The sequence below is a fragment of the Mandrillus leucophaeus genome, unplaced genomic scaffold, assembly GCF_000951045.1.
Source record: "Mandrillus leucophaeus isolate KB7577 unplaced genomic scaffold, Mleu.le_1.0 Scaffold647, whole genome shotgun sequence".
Taxonomy (NCBI): Eukaryota; Metazoa; Chordata; class Mammalia; order Primates; family Cercopithecidae; genus Mandrillus; species Mandrillus leucophaeus.
In genome coordinates this window covers 1298494-1315204 of record NW_012106997.1, presented here as the reverse complement: position 1 = coordinate 1315204, position 16711 = coordinate 1298494, and the positions used below count along the sequence as shown (strand labels likewise).

Sequence of the window (16711 nt, the reverse complement as noted above, 5' to 3'; positions counted from 1 at the left end):
CTATATGGTTGTCTGCTCAACTTTGTATTTAAAGATCACCATTCCACTTCCTGCTATGTTTGTTTATCCTCTTTCCAGTATTTGCAATTAGGAAGTGAAGAGAGTTAAGCTGACTTCTTCTCTAGCATGACAGGTTTTCTGCTCCCTGTAAGGTGTGAGTCCCTCCCGGCCTTTGTTGTCCCTGTACACGTTGTTCTACTTGCACACAAAAGCCACTCTTTAGCATCAGTGGCTGATGAGGCTAATAGGCCTCTGTACTGGAAACTGATTTTCTTTCCTCAAAAAATATCTCAAAGCTCCCTTCAGTATCTTTTAACTCTGAGCTTGTGGCTCCCTGGCATCACTCCTGTAGTTGGGGTGGGATTATTTTTTCTACATCTATTTTTGTTTATAAATACGTTTTTGTTGTTGCCGTTTTCTCCTTAAGTCTGATACCCTCTCCTTTCTGCCTTAGGATACTGAGGCAGGAGAATAAGGTCTGGAGGCAGGGAACCTAAGGCTGATTCACGCTGACTTTCTAGAGCTAAATCAAAAGGAAAACTCCAACTTTCCACATCTAAGTAACAAAAGGACCAGAGACTACTCCCTTTGCAAACACCTTCCCCATCTGGAAAATTGAAAGTACCTCTGATTAGTTGCAGAAAGCAGAACGTACCTCTGATTGGTTGCTTTTTGCATAAAAGTGTAACTTTGTAACTTCTCTTCAGCCTCTGATTGGTTGCTTTCCACAACCAGACTAATTGCGAGACCACAACTTCATTTGCATGGGGTGTACACCAAGTGGCCAATGGGAAACCCCTAGAGGGTATTTAAGCCCCAGAAAATTCTGTAACTGAGGCTTTGAGCCTTGCTCAGCTGGTTCCCACCCTGTGGAGTGTACTTTCATTTTCAATAAATCTCTGCTTTTGTTGCTTCTTGTCTCCTTGCTTTGATTGTGCATTTTGTCCAGTTATTTGTTCAAAATGCCAAGAACCTGGACATCCTTCACTGGTAACAATACCACCCAACTTTTAAAGTATTTCAAAGTATTTTAGTTTTTTATTGATCCATAAGAATAAAACCTAATGTCAAATTTTAAAAGTCACAATATAATACTGAGAAATAAACTCTTCTTCATAATTGGCTTAAAGGTATGTACTAGTATATTGTTCTCTGTAAATACTATGATCAGGTGTGCTTATTTTGGAAATAACAGTTAGTACTTTAAAAATGAGCTCAAATACTTCCATTGAGCAGAGTAAATATAATGTTACCTGCCTTTTTGAGAATTATAAGAGATGAAATAATGAAGGATTCCTTTTAAATAAACATATTTGAGGTCATTAAAAAATATTGATGAAATCATGGCAGAGCCTTTCTTAAGAGGCCAACGTTATCTTAACAATGATTACTTCATGTCACAAAATTGTGACTGCTGGGTCTTGAGTGTTTTTGCAACTTACTGTTAGAAGCAATTAGCCTGTCAGAAAAAATGGAATTATTTTTGGATTAACAGTAATGATGCTCGGCCATCTAGGTGGACCTTGGTTGATGGCAGATATACCTGCAGTATTGGTCTCCGCAATGATTGTCAGGGCTGATTTAACTGATGATAGGTTCTGATAGACCAGTGTTACTTTCCTCACTCAGAATTTTGACTATGAAAAAAGAGGTGAACTCTTTTAAAAGAAAACCTATTTTAAAAGAAGGTGGATTTCAGATATAAGAGGGAGCCTGAGAGTATGGGGCAGTCATTGTGCTCCATATATATCACCTGACAGGGCATGGCTGACTCCTCATTAATTCAGCCATTCAGTCACAGAGGCAGTCAGCAAATATGTATTGTGAACTTAACAACGATATAGACACTTACTATATTGGGCTCTGGAGGTTTTCTTTTAAGTTGAATAAGCCACAGATTTCTGACCATTAGAGTGGACAAAGGACATATCATTAAATGTATGTGATAAATGTTAGTGGGACTACAAAACAATGGCCTTTTGGGAGATAATGGATTGAGGCAAAGAACAGTCTCTTGAAAAACTCCTGATCTGGACGCTTAATAAAGTGTCCCAAGCCCAGGTCACAGAAGTAATTTTTTATAAATATTTTTGAAATACAAAGTACTTTCTATGTGAATTAATTACCAGTTCTCTCTTACTGAGTCTCCAACACGTAAAAGCAACCATTATAAAACAATGCATTTCCAAGATATGCAGAAATAACTGCCATCAAGAGTTTGAGAAAAATAAACTTCAGTGTTTCTTCTGTGGGTCTCTCTCTTCTGGACACCAGGCCTGAGACTTCAGCAAAGAAAAATCCCTGTTTAAATTAGGAACTCAGGAACATTTTGACTATGATATGCTTTATTTAGTCTTACTTAGTTTCATATGTTTTCCAGTAGAGAGTAAATATAAGGGACATCATGATTACATAAATCAAGGATAACAACATGAGGAATATAAAAATATTTACCTCCAGCCATTTAACTATACCTCAGTTATCCACACAACAATAACATCAGCAAAATACTACTAACCTATGGTTTTACTGAAGTAATAACCAGGTACTTATTATAAAATTTCCTAATAGGAATTCATAAATGTACATATTTCAGAGAAGAGAGCGCCATACATGCATATCTATAAAGATGCCATCCATATATACAAAATATACATTGCCTGTGGCAATGAAAGAAAACCTTTAGTGTTAATTAATGAGGAAAAGCCAAAATGAATCAACGTTTTTAAAAATACACAAAAAACCAAAGCTCTCCAAAAATTCTCAACCTAGAATTCCAGATATAGCTAAAGTATCTCCTAAAATACTAATTTAAATGTTATGCAAGTAATTTTAAAAATGGATTAAAGAACAGTTTTTTCTGAAAAGGTAAACAAAACAGAAAAAGTAATAGTGAGCAAAGCAATTGTTACTGAAGTGGTAAATCTAAGAAAATATTGATTATATCTGGCAATTATAAATAATTTAGAAGTTTAAAAACATATAGTACATGAATATTACTCAAAAGTAATATGAGAGATGAGAAAGAATATATTAAAACTTTCTAAGAGGCTCATCTTGTTCAGAAATAGAAATATTGATTAACTTTATACTGTGTTAAATAAGATGAATTTTATATGGCAAATCTAAGAAGAACAAATTAATAGAAATAGAACATTATTTGTTGAAGAGCCAAGCATAAGATAACTAGTACAAAATATCTAACAAACAATAGTATCTAGAATATTTTTAAATTTTTACAAAGCAATAAAATAAGCAACCAAACTGATAGGAAGATAGGCAAAACATATTAAAAGGATATTAACAGAAAAATAAAGTAAAATGTGACTAAATCTGCAAAGAAATCTTCTCATTAATAATCATTAAAACGGGAATTAAATGAAATACTATTTGTGCCTATTATAATGGAAAAATTATTAAAGCTAAACAAGTGTGGCATGTATGTGAAAGAACAGGAATGTTTGCATAAGACTAGCAAGGGTTTAAATTGTATTAATCCCTTTTGGAAGCAAACAATTTATATTCCTATTTATTGAAGACGATGGGCTGCCCATTCTTGGAGTGAGCAGCGGCCACATGGAAGCATTGCAACAGAGGCTCTCTTACCAAGATGCAAATTGAGATGGAAGTATATGTATTGTATTTGCTATTCTGACAAATCAAAGATGAACTAATCAGTATGAAAAGGAAGTAAATAAAATAAGTTATTCTTGGCAAATTCTTACAATTAAACTCTACCCATACTAACAATAATAGTGTATATTTTCTTGTTACACCAGTTAGCACAGTAAGTATTTATATCTACAAAAATATGAAGCAAACGTGCGAACAACAATTGATCATCTGTGTGACTGCAGGCTTTTTGTGTTAATCATTATAGTTTTCTACATTTCGAAGTATTTCCAAATTTATTTCAATAAAAAGACTTTTCTACTATCTTATTGACTCTTCACACTTTCCCTCTTTCTGTGTAATTACTCTAAGTATCTTAAAATCATACCATATACAGAAATATAAATTTAGAATAAGAACTATTGTCTTGGGTATATATAAAACAAAAACAAGTTACTTTGTACTTTTTAATTTTTTCACCAAAAATAAACACAATAAAACCCCTACTTTCGGGAAAAAAAAAGATACACGTTTACTATTTTTTTTGTATTTTTAAGGGAAAAAAGGTATTCAAAGGAAATATTTCTGAATCTTAAGTTATATATTGATTACTGCAAAAAATTATTAAATACATTTTTCTCTCAGTTAGGCATAACTTACAGTGTCATAAAATATATTCAAATATAACATTTTTTTCTCTCCTATAGTATAAAATCAGAACTTGGTTTAGAGAAGTATTTGCTGTGCTCTGATTTACTTTGAGAGCCTATTTTGGTTCTTCCATACTTTACTGACCATAAAGCTCCAGAGCTGGTGGTACCTTTTCTAACCACTTCTTTTCTTGCTCTTGGTTGCTCGACAGCAGGTGATGGATTGTGTTAGTTGCTAGGGTCAAGCTGTTGTCTATAGGAAAAATAAATCATAACATTTGCAGCAATTATCCCAAGTACAATATCACCATTTAAATTACTGTTTAACACCCCCAGCTCAGATTTGTATACATGAGTGGCACCTCTGGATATAGGACTCACAGTGAAAAAAATGCCAAGAGCACCAGCAAATGAAGAAATAGAAAAACAGAAAGACTGTAGTAAAAGGGATCAGGGGAAGATACAAATTCTGAAATTAAAAGAAAACTCTCACTTTATAGATGTTAGATTTCCTACAATACAGAGTATATTACCTATGCCACAATATTTTTTAATGAATTTTTTTTTCCATTAGCCATAGTGATACAGTAGTTAAAAAGAAATTATTTAGGCAGATAGTGAGGGTAAGGAAGTCCTTGGTAAGATTTTCCTTTTAATGAAAAACAGTCCCCAAATCATTTTCTTTTCTAACAAAGAGCAGCCTGTAAAATTGAGCTGCAGACATAGACAAGCAAGCTGGAAGCTTGCAAAGGTGAATGCTGGTAGTTGTGCCAATAGAAAAAGGCTACTTGGGATTAGGCATGTTCAAAATGACAGCTCCATGTTCCCGTCTCTTTGACAGCCACGTGTACAGTAAGGAGCAGGCAATGTAGCACCAATCAGGCAACAACCTTATTTGCATAATGATTCGGGTGGGGCAGCCAGCTTCCCCGAGCATTATGTAAACATCACAGTTGGTCCAACCAATCTTTGGGCCCTATGTAAATCAGACACTGCCTTCTCAAACCTGTCTATAAAATCTATTGCCTTCCAACACAGGCCGGAAGTCCCATTCAGGCATCCCTCTCCCAGGAGAGAGATATTCTCCTTTCTCTTTCTTTTGCCTATTAAACCTCCAGTCTTAAACGCACTCTTTGTGTATGCTGGAGTCCTTAAGTTTCTTGCCACGAGGTAATGAACCTCAGCTATCACCCCAGACAGCAATGCAGCTCAGTAACAGATTTGTAGTTAGCTCTGATGATGGTGCTAAGTGGCAGAATAAAAGCAATGACAGAACTGGAGAGCATTACCTGAATGTAGATCACAGCTCCCCTGACCATCACGTGTGTGACCTTGGACAAACATTAGCATCTCAGGTCTCGCTTCCCCCCATCAACTTGAAATTGTGGCTGTTAGATTCATAATTGCTATTGTTCTCCTCAGATGTATTTGCATATGATTCTCTCACACTAATTTTTTATGTAAGGAATGTAAATAAGAAGTAGATAGTAATAATCTACTGATAAACATTTAATTTCTCTAAGTTGTTAGTTTTTAAACTTTTGCTCATATGAACAATAAGAAGTACATCTGACAAAGGGCTAATATCCAGAATCTACAAAGAACTCAAACAAATTTACAAGAAAAAAATAAACAACCCCATCAAAAAGTGGGCAAAGGATATGAACAGACACTTCTCAAAAGAAGACATTTATGCAGCCAACAGACACATGAAAAAATGCTCATCATAACTAGCCATCAGAGAAATGCAAATCAAAACCACAATGAGCTACCATCTCACACCAGTTAGTATGGTGGTCATTAAAAAGTCAGGAAACAACAGGTGCTGGAGAGGATGTGGAGAAATAGGAACACCTTTACACCGTTGGTGGGACTGTAAACTAGTTCAACCATTGTGGAAGACAATGTGATGATTCTTCAAGGATCTAGAACCAGAAACACCATTTGACCCAGCCATCCCATTACTGGGTCTATACCCAAAGGATTACAAATCATGCTGCTATAAAGACACATGCACATGTATGTTTATTGCAGCACTATTCACAATAGCAAAGACTTGGAACCAACCCAAATGTCCATCAATGATAGACTGGATTAAGAAAATGTGACACATATACACCATGGAATACTATGCAGCAATAAAAAAGGATGAGTTCATGTGCTTTGTAGGGACATGGATGAAGCTGGAAACCATCATTCTCAGAAAACTATGGCAAGGCCAGAAAGCCAAACACTGCACGTTCTCACTCATAGGTGGGAATTGAACAATGAGAACACTTGGACTCAGGAAGGGAAACATCACACACTGGGGCCTGTTGTGGGGTTGGGGAAGCGGGGAGGGATAGCATTAGGAGATATACCTAATGTAAATGACAAGTTAATGGGTGCAGCACATCAACATGGCACATGTATACATATGTAACAAACCTGCACGTTGTGCACATGTACCCTAGAACTTAAAGTATAATAAAAAATAAAAATAAAAAAGAAGTACGTTTTATACTTAGTATAAACACACATAATCAATCTATCTAATCTGTCATCTATTATAAAACAAAGGTTTCACAAACCAACTTCCATTCTTAACTGTTTGTGACAAACCCTGATTGTTCTATTACAATTTATTTAAAGCCCATTTGCATGGATATAAGTTCTTTCATATAATGACCCTTCCTAACTTTTCATTCTTATCTGCAGAATCTCTTTCATACTATCTCAGTCTCCAGCGCTGTTCAACAAACATACATGCTTATGCAAACACGCAGAAATACACATGTATGCACATACACAATGCTATTTCTCTGATTTTTCATATAGATGAGATTTCTTATCTTCTGCAACAAATTTTGATAACTGCACATTTCTTAAAGTTTTATTGTTCAGTACATAAAAGTAAAGAAGTTGGGATTAAGCAAAGAGAGCTGGGTTATAAGCTGTTGAGGGAAATTTAAGATTTTTTTTATCCTTTGGGGGAAAAATGGTATTAAGGTACTGCTAAGGTAGTGAATATATCTGGCTCAAAATTATTAACCCTAATAAGATATTGTCAATTGGACTTTTTCATAAGAGTATTTCCATTCATTAAATTATCTAACTAGGTAAGGTAATGTTTTGAACCCTGCGTGGCAAAAAAAAAAAAAAAAAAAAAAAAAAAAAAAAAAAAAAAAAAAAACTTAGAGAAAAATGAGCCACTGAATATCTTCACCCCCACCCCCTGTGAGACACTACAGGTCTGAGGGGATGAGAATATGAAAACACAGTTCTGTTTTGGTGAACAGAAAATGAAGAGCACTTATGAATATCTAGGGTATGGGAGATAGACTGACAGCTGCCATTAGCATTACAACTATCTCCATGTAAGGATATCCAAAGAGCCACCTCTAATCCATGCTCCAGTAGAAGTGTCCATTGTAAACTCATAGGCGTCTCAAGCATGGAAGAAGGCAGCTTTTAGGCATGGAGAATTGTAAGATTAGGTGACCATTGCCACTGATACCAGTTCTGTTTGTCCTTTGCTTAATGTAGATGCTATTAAAGAGTATTTAATTCAGTCAATGAAAGAAGAATTGAAATAGACTAAATGTTTAAAGTCAGCCAATAAAGTTAATTACATAAGACTTATTTAAAGTGCCTAATTCAGATAACACCATCTCTGAAAAATATTCTATCTTGAAATGTCCTATAGAGCTTCCTGTTTTAGTGAAATTCCTATAGATAAAAGTATTCAGTGCTTTTCCTCAGCTATTTCTGATCCTTACACACATGTTCCCAATGCCACGTTCATATTGAATTGTAATTTACAGAGTAATTTGCGTGTGGCAATCAGGATTACTAACTCCTATTAGACTCCCTTGCATTACCCAAAATATAATGTAATAATAATAGTACTTACTTGTGCATGCAATTTTACAATTGAATGGCATATGAGAAGGAGTTTACCTATCACTTCTCATGTTTCCATCCTGTAAAAGACTAAGGACATGGAATTTGCGCTTGTGGTCTTTCATTGGGAACTTTTAGAAGGAATGTTTTGTTTTGTTTTTGCCATAGAGATGAAGAGCATATCAGAGCTTCCATGGGGCTCAGGACTTTGTGCCTCAATAACAAAAGTTGAGCATATCCACCCTCCTTCATGCCTCATGTCCAGAACAGCAGTGCACCACTGGCATTATCACCTAAGTGTACAACAAGGCAAGACCACCTTTGACAAGCTCTCCCTTTCTTCTGCCTCCCATTGAGAGTGTGGGAGAGGCCTGTCCTCACTCTGTTCTTTGTGTCTACAATAAGAGTGGCTGATCTACTATCTTTCTTTCTCTTCTTATGTAGCTGTTTTATATTTTTGTTGCACTTACTACTCTGCTTCTCTTTATGAGCACACCTGTTTATGTGACCCAAGACCTCTGCTTTAGCCCCAGGCCTGGATAAATTTGCTATTTAAGTTGCTTACTGCAGTTATCATGTGCTTGCACAGACAACCCAAATTGTCATCTGTTTTCTATTAGGCTACCAAATACGTAGCCATACTCATCAGTCAGATCTTTGACGAGGAAGTGGAAGAAGTGAAAAGCCAGAACCCTATCAATTGCCAGCATTTATTTATGTATCTCTGTTCCTTACAGCAGTGAGCCCTGTTCTAGCCTATCATAGGCACTGCACATAGAATTCTATTAATATCTGTTGTACTGAGTTAAACAGAATGCACAGAGAAAATGATACTTAACATCTCATCCATAATGCAAATGCTACACTACCAGTGTTTTTCAATTGCTGCTTATCTCTAATGACCTTCTTAGCTCTGCTACACACTGAGAAGACACAAATCACAAGAAAGGAGGACAAAATCCTACCATGTAGAGGTAGATTAGGGAAGATTCTCCATTATGTCTGTCCTTGAGAAAATTGTTAGGATCACCATAAAAAGTACATTGTAGAGACTCCAATACACTGTGAATAAAGGAGTTAGAGGAGGTGAATGAGCAGAATCATTGGTGGAGAAATAATTATTTGGCTGATGCAGTGAAATATCTGAGTCCCTCTTTACTGACTAACAATCGACCTCAGAAAAGTATAGCGTCCCTTCACCTAAGTGTGTGTAGGATGGATTAGAGTGAGGTGGTCCTCAGCTTAAATTTAGCTTACATGTTAATGTTTAGTGATGCCAAAATAAAAATTTAAGTGGGAAAAATGAAGCTCATGGGGTTATGCTTGGTGCAATTGTTGTAAAGAATGTTTCTAGGGATAATTTTTGCTGACGAAATAAATCACTGTCAGTAATTCATTGTCAATTAAGGATGTGACTGTGAACAATATAGTTTATTGTAATTTTCAATAATAAATAACGACTTTGATTACTGGAATAATTTTAACTATCTACATTCATAAATGTTACTGATGAATTTCTTTTAAAAATATCCCTATGTTGGCCAGGTGTGGTGGCTCACGCCTGTAATGCCAGCACTTTGGGAGGCCGAGGTGGGTGGATCACAAGGTCAGGAGATCGAGACCATCCTGGCTAACATGGTGAAGCCCTGTCTCTACTAAAAATACAAAAAATTAGCCGGACGTGGTGGTGGGCGCCTGTAGTCCCAGCTACTCAAGAGGCTGAGGCAGGAGAATGGCGTGAACCCGGGAGGCGGAGCCTGAAGTGAGCCGAGATCGTGCCACTGCACTCCAGCCTGGGCGACAGAGCCAGACTCTGTCTAAAATAACAGACAAAAAATCCCTATGTTACTTCAGTAGGTCCAGATTAAACTAACAACATGCCTTTTTAAGGTTCTGTGCCTGATGTATTTGTATGTGTGAATGTTGGCTGGTGTTGTTGAAAATGTGTTCCATGGACCAATAGTGCCTCCAAATATATTAGTATGTATCTACTGTACTGAAAAAAGTGAAACCATTTTGTTTACTTTAGGATGTTTTATTTCTCCAAATGTGAATCTCACTGAGGGCAATAGAGCATGGAGTGAATCCAAAATTCATTTGTCCAGAGCACATTTTAACACAGTACATCCAGTAGCATATGGAATGGGATAAATGGTATCCCCTACCCGCAAAACGTATGCCTGTGTCCTAATCCTTGGAACCAGTGAATGTTACTTTATCTGGAATAAAGGTTTTCATAGCCATACTTAAGGTTCTGGAAAATGGGAGTTGATCCTAGGTTAACCAATAGCTAACTAATCCCATGACAAATATCTTTATAAGACAGATACATAGTGGAGACACACCCAGGAAAGTCCATGAAGCAGAGAGATGCACAAGTCAAAGAACGTGAATAGCTGCAAGGAGGGAGAGGAGGGAATGGTCCCCAGTACAGCCGCAGGACATGCGTCTCCACCCTTAATTAGACTCTGTACTGCTAATGGCAACAACTGGGAGAGAATATACTTCTTTGTTTTAAGCCACACAGTTTGAGGCAATTTGTTACAACAGCCCTAGAAACTATTATAGCATCTTTGGCAAATATTGCCATAGGCATCTTTAAACATAGATACCTATTATAAAATATGTTCAATATTTAATTTATCTTTAAATAGTTAAATATATTATTTTTTCTTTATATATATCAATATATAGATATATATTATTGATATAAATATATTATTATTATTGAAAATAATTCTGCCAGAAATCTTTTCCAGAATGTATTCCATATTTCCTATGGAATATGCTGATTCCTATGTCGATTTCTGTACTAATAAAGGTAATTACAGAACTACATAAAATTTCTTTTTTTTTTTGAGACGGAGTCTCGCTGTGTCTCCCAGGCTGGAGTGCAGTGGCGTGATCTCGGCTCACTGCAAGCTCCGCCTCCCGGGTTCACGCCATTCTCCTGCCTCAGCCTCCCAAGTAGCTGAGACTACAGGCGCCCGCCACCTCGCCCGGCTAGTTTTTTGTATTTTTAGTAGAGACGGGGTTTCACCATGTTAGCCAGGATAGTCTCGGTCTCCTGACCTCGTGATCCACCCGCCTCGGCCTCCCAAAGTGCTGGGATTACAGGCTTGAGCCACCGCGCCCGGCCTAAAATTTCTATCCTTAACTCTTCTAATAAATGTTTATCTGCATAATATGCCATTCCATAATAATTATTTATTCTATTTTCTAGAAAAATACAGCAGATACAAAGGACCTTAAAGTTCTGGTAATCAGAATATATTTCAGAATGTAATAGTAGGTTAAGGAGAATTGTAATTATCTTTAGCAGAAGGACAACCGTTAAAAAATATCTGCAAACCTTTAAAAAGCTGTCTTTCATAAGTCATGGGGATCGTTTTTACTCTTTTGCCTGTTTGGAAAGGGAGCGTCCTTGCGTAAAGCACAAATGGAAGTTTTTCATCCTGTGATAAAAACAGTGGCAGCAATGAAAACAATTGCTGTCATTTATTGATTGTCTGTCGTGTGACTGGTACTATGTTAGTATTTTACATGTATAAAACACAAAAACATCTGCAAAATGTTACTATCTTTATTTTCTGATCAGAAGTCAGGACCTCCAAGAAATTAAATCATTTTCCTAAGTTTAAACATCTAGTATATGCCCAAGCAGAGACCCAAGATTTTATATAGAATGTTTCCAAATCTGGATTTTTATTCCCTTTCTTATTTGGAAAAGACTTGTATTCTCACACTGAAAGTACAGATAGGTTTTAGTGATGACTATTTGCACACAAAATAACAGAAGAAACCAACATACATGGTTTACTCACAGAAAAGAGGATGTTTATAAAATCAAATGTAGGCAGTTGGTAGGCAGTGTGTCACTTCCATGCCTGGGATGTTCTCTGGGTGGAGAGAATCTTTATAGGTAGCTGCTCCCACAGGCTCTGACTATATTTGTTCATTGTTGCTTGGACTTGATATGGGCTTTCTCTATACTAGGGCTGTAATGCACAATAGATGCATTTAACAAAAAATGAAATGCTTCCATCTTTTCTTTAAAAACAAGCAATACATAGATTATCAACTTTTTCTGTTTAGTATAATATTTAAATAGGAGTCAAAAAGAGCTTATCTTTCTCATTTGCAAGCAACTTTTTAGGTAATAAGTGATTTCCTGTGGAGACATAAAGGGCAATGATCCACTTCTGCCATCAGTTTCCTCTGCTGATTTGAGGCTCCCTCTCATTTGGAATTATCCCATTTTAATAGCTATTGAGGATAAGTTCGAATTCCCCAGCACCCATTTTTCCAATAAACTGAAAGAAGGAAATAGTCTCATTTTCTTTCCACTTAGACAGAGTTTTCATGGCATTCATGAGACTTTGACCAGGCTGTGCAGTAAGTCAGTGTTGGCTTCTTAGGTGTTGTTTCCAATGGGCAAAACAGAACAGATAATCCCCAGATCATATGACTGTTTTGAGGGGTAAATAAAGATAACACATGATGAATGTACTAATACAATAACACATGATGAATGTACTAATACCACATTGATAGCTCATAGTGGTGCAATTACTCTTATAGTCTTTCCAGAATCTGCAGAATCTTGGGTACACCCTATATTATGACAACACTACCCACTTCATTCTGCAAGAATGACTGAATATTTTTTCTTCACTGGCTTTTTTTCACATTGACCTATTCCATATTATCTGAAATACTCTTATGACTTGAACTCTGTGACACCACACTCCTATGTTTCATTTGCTTCTCTACTTATTATTTCTTATTCTGTTTTACAGATCTATCCTCCTTCATCCAGCGTTGTAATGGTGAAGTGCCCAAGCACACTCGCCTACATTCTCTCCCTAGGTTATTGTAGCCACATGCCAATGGCCGTCTGTTCAGTGTTGCCTATCATAATGATCTAGCCTGACATCTTCATCACAGAAGATGAAGCAATGGTTATTGTACGTGTACTGTTGCCATTTTCACAGTCACTTCAAAGTTAACACTTGAACCGAGTTGATTACCATCCACTACCGTATCATTCTTCCTCACTAACCAACACCTCCTCCAACAGTTCTATCTTAGTAAATAACACCAATACCTGTCATACTTAAAGAAATTGGGTGCCAGTGGTAACTCTTTCTCCATCACCCTGTCTCCTTTCTAACTGTTTAAAAGTATGGTATCACTTCCATTCACCCTCAAAATATCTTGCTAATCTCTTCAGGTCTCTCTATATTCATTGCTGTCACCTAGGGCAAACCATCACATTTTCTTACAGTCTTTCTGAACAAGCTTTTTTAAAGAAGTCTGTCTGTCCCTTCATTCACCATTTTTTTCTCCATAGTGCATTAGGAGTGAACTTTAAAAAAATGTAAATTTGATTGAGCATTTTTACATTTTATTTAAATTCTTCAATATATACCCCAAAGTCTTTATGTTGCCTTGTAACCAGCATGGTTTGGCCCCTCTTGACATCCAGTCTACATACATTTCCCTTTCACTTACAATGTAGTCTTTGCTTGTGGTGTTACAATTGCCATTCCTTTCACGAATATAACGCTTCTCATAATCACATCTGAAGTCAATCTCACCGTATAAAAGATGCCTTGCTAGAGTTTCAGGGTAGGTCAGTTTCCCTGTCACTAACCTTATGGTAGCCTGTGCTTCAACTCTATGGTTCTTAAAATTGTTAGTCATTGTATTTTCATGCTTACTTAAGTATTTATCACACACTCTATCCAAGTTCCATGAATACAGGTAAAATACTTATTTTTGATCAGCATTGTTTTCCCACTGTCTGGGGCAATTTAAATACATATTCAATAACTGTTGAATGAATGAATGAATAAATGAATTCCATCAACAAAAATGGCACTTCTTCCAAGTGAGCTGTTACTCTGGGCACACCCTTCATTGCTCAACTCCAACACCAGCCTCTTCAAATGCTGCAGGAGTATCGTGACAGTGAATAAGTCTCATGAGATTTGATGGCTTTATAAAAGGGAGTTCCCCTACACAAGCTCTCTTGCCTGCCACCATGTAAGACATAACTTTGCTCCTCCTTTGTCTTCCACCACGTGAAACTGTTAAATCTCTTTCTTTTGTAAATTACCCAGGCTCAGATATATCTTTATTAACTGTGAGAACAGTCTCTCTCCTTTGTTCATTACTGGCAGAATTAATTGCTCTCTCCTACAAGTTCCTAATAGGGTTTACTGTTTACTAATGCCACTCAAGCTTTTTGTAGAAGATAACCGGGCTATTTATTGGTTTTGTCAAGAGGCTGGTGAAGAAGAGACAGACAGTGTTTACTTTCTCAAAGCCAAAATTAAGGAAATGCCTTTACTGCCGATGTCATGGTATTTATATCGTTAACTTCCTCCTCACTTTCTCTATCACTATCTCTCCCCATCTCTGTCTCTGTTACTCCATCTCTATCCCCCTGCCTCTCTCTCTCTCCCCCTCTGAAGACTCCGCATTTAGACAGACAAGTGTCAAGTGGAAGAGAGGGGACATTGAGGACAGATATCCTGAGGAGGCAGAGGTATAAGCCTCAACGGTTAACAAAATCATTTATTTGAAATGGAAGCAGAGCAAAGCAAATAGAAGGAAGCAGAAGGCGTTTTTCAACACACTGCTTCACCATATTGTTCTTTATATCACTCAGGTATCAGCTTCCATACTCACTGATTCTGGGCTATTTCTCAGGTATATGATTCTTTTCTATATTTTGACATTTGTTCTTGTCACTGGTGGAAAAAGATAGAGTCTTTGGAAAAACCCGAACGTCCCTGTAAATTTTAGTTGGCATGAATTTGTTTGTGTATTTGGTGCTACTGCTGATCTTCCGTCATGATTTTCAGAGCCTTATAATTTCTCCCCTTGATTCAGAGATGGAAATCTTGGAAGATGAGATATTCTCAACCAGTAATGCCCTTCTACCATCACTCCTGGCAGCCCTCCGCATTTAAGTGAGCAAAGCAAGACTTCTAGTATTACCATTTGTGTGGTATCTCTATTTCAAAAGGAGACAGGAATAAACAGACTGAATATGCTGTTATATAAGACTGGCTACACAGTATCAAAAACAACAAGGAAAAACAGGACAAAACAAAACTTTCCCTATGACACGGACTATAATAGAATGTTTGATAAGTTAAAGGACTCCTGTAAGCAAACAAGACTGGTTATGCTTTGATTTAAGAAGTCTGGGGAGACTTCATGAAATATTTATATTTGGACTAAGAATATATTCTCTTAACCCTTTTATAGTATTAGCATATTATCCCAAAACACGCATTTACCTTTCCCTTACAGGTTTCACTCCTAATCTAGTTGCATTCCTCACAAGATGTTATCTCCCAAATATCAACACATATCTGGCCAAGAAAGTTTCAACTTAATATGGAATAAATAATTCTACAACTTATTTGTTATTCTTATTTTGGGGAAATAAAAGAACAAATTCATATGTTCATGCAAATGTAAGATTGAAACAGGAAAAATGTACAGAGATACATTCTCTCAGACTTCTGCTTCTTTTCAGGATGAAGTACGAGAACAAGACTCTCCCTCCTGCAACAAACAAATATGTAACTGGACAAAACATATGAAGCAAGTGTTTTCATGCACTAAAAAATGATCATTGCAAGATGACAGCCCTTGAAGAGAAAGAAACTCACATGATGAGTCCCATGACCACCAGCTTTCTGTTAGGGGAAAATTTACTGACTCTATGGCAAAAAGCAAATCACAGAGATCCTGTTAAACTGAAAATGCAGAGATCAGACTATATTGCAGCTGAAGCAGTTGGAATTTTTGTGGAGCGGCCTGGAGGAGGGATCAAAGAAAAGAGCTTTGTAGAAAGCCCCAGAAGCCCATGTGTAGATCCCCTGAAAGTTCATGTTAAAGAGGTATGCACACATGCATACACGCTGTACAAGCCACCCAAGGTATTCCAGATAGCAGGTGCCACCGATTTGAGAAACAGTAAACTTAGGGTAATGCTGGGCTCATTGTAGATCTCATTAACACCTATGGCAACCATGAGTGATTAGAAAGGTAGCATGGACCATGCCCTAGAGCAAAATCTACTCTACACCCACTGTAACAAACCTAAAATAAAGTTTAAAGAGATCTCAGAGATCTCTTTAACATTTGGAGCTTAAGTCTCTTAAAGTTAGAAAGGCTTATAAAACACTTGAAGTTTCTACGGATTTTCACATTTTCACAAACCAAGCATAAAAGTTTACTCAGTTTAAGGTGATTGAATAGTAATTGACTAACTGATCTGATTGCTAAAACAAGAATCAACATTTTTTGAGGATGGGTAGAAGGGTTCTAATTCTTTACACTTGATTGTGTTACCCAAAATGTTTCACATTTTTTTAATCACCAGAATTACAAAGAAAAAAGAAAATGTAACTTACAGTCAAGAAAAAAATAATATAAAGCAAACTTTAAACTCTTTATAGATAAACACAAAGTGGTTGCTATAAAAGTTTTAAAGAACTATAAGAAAATAGTTTTAATATGTGAAGACAAAGTCTTATCAGATA

The 16711-nt window shown here is 36.6% G+C and overlaps 1 pseudogene across 1 annotated transcript in view; it reads right to left on the bottom strand.

The window, feature by feature from the left end:
• LOC105554516 overlaps positions 1-13850 on the bottom strand; it is a 39691-nt pseudogene extending 25841 nt beyond the window's left edge. The window contains exons 1-3 of the transcript XR_001008340.1: positions 13659-13850; positions 11497-11599; positions 4408-4515 (exon numbers count right to left, since the gene is read on the bottom strand). The product of XR_001008340.1 is annotated as a ubiquitin carboxyl-terminal hydrolase 10-like (transcript). The remainder of the gene's footprint in view (positions 1-4407; positions 4516-11496; positions 11600-13658) is intronic.
• Positions 13851-16711: the final 2861 nt, after the last annotated feature.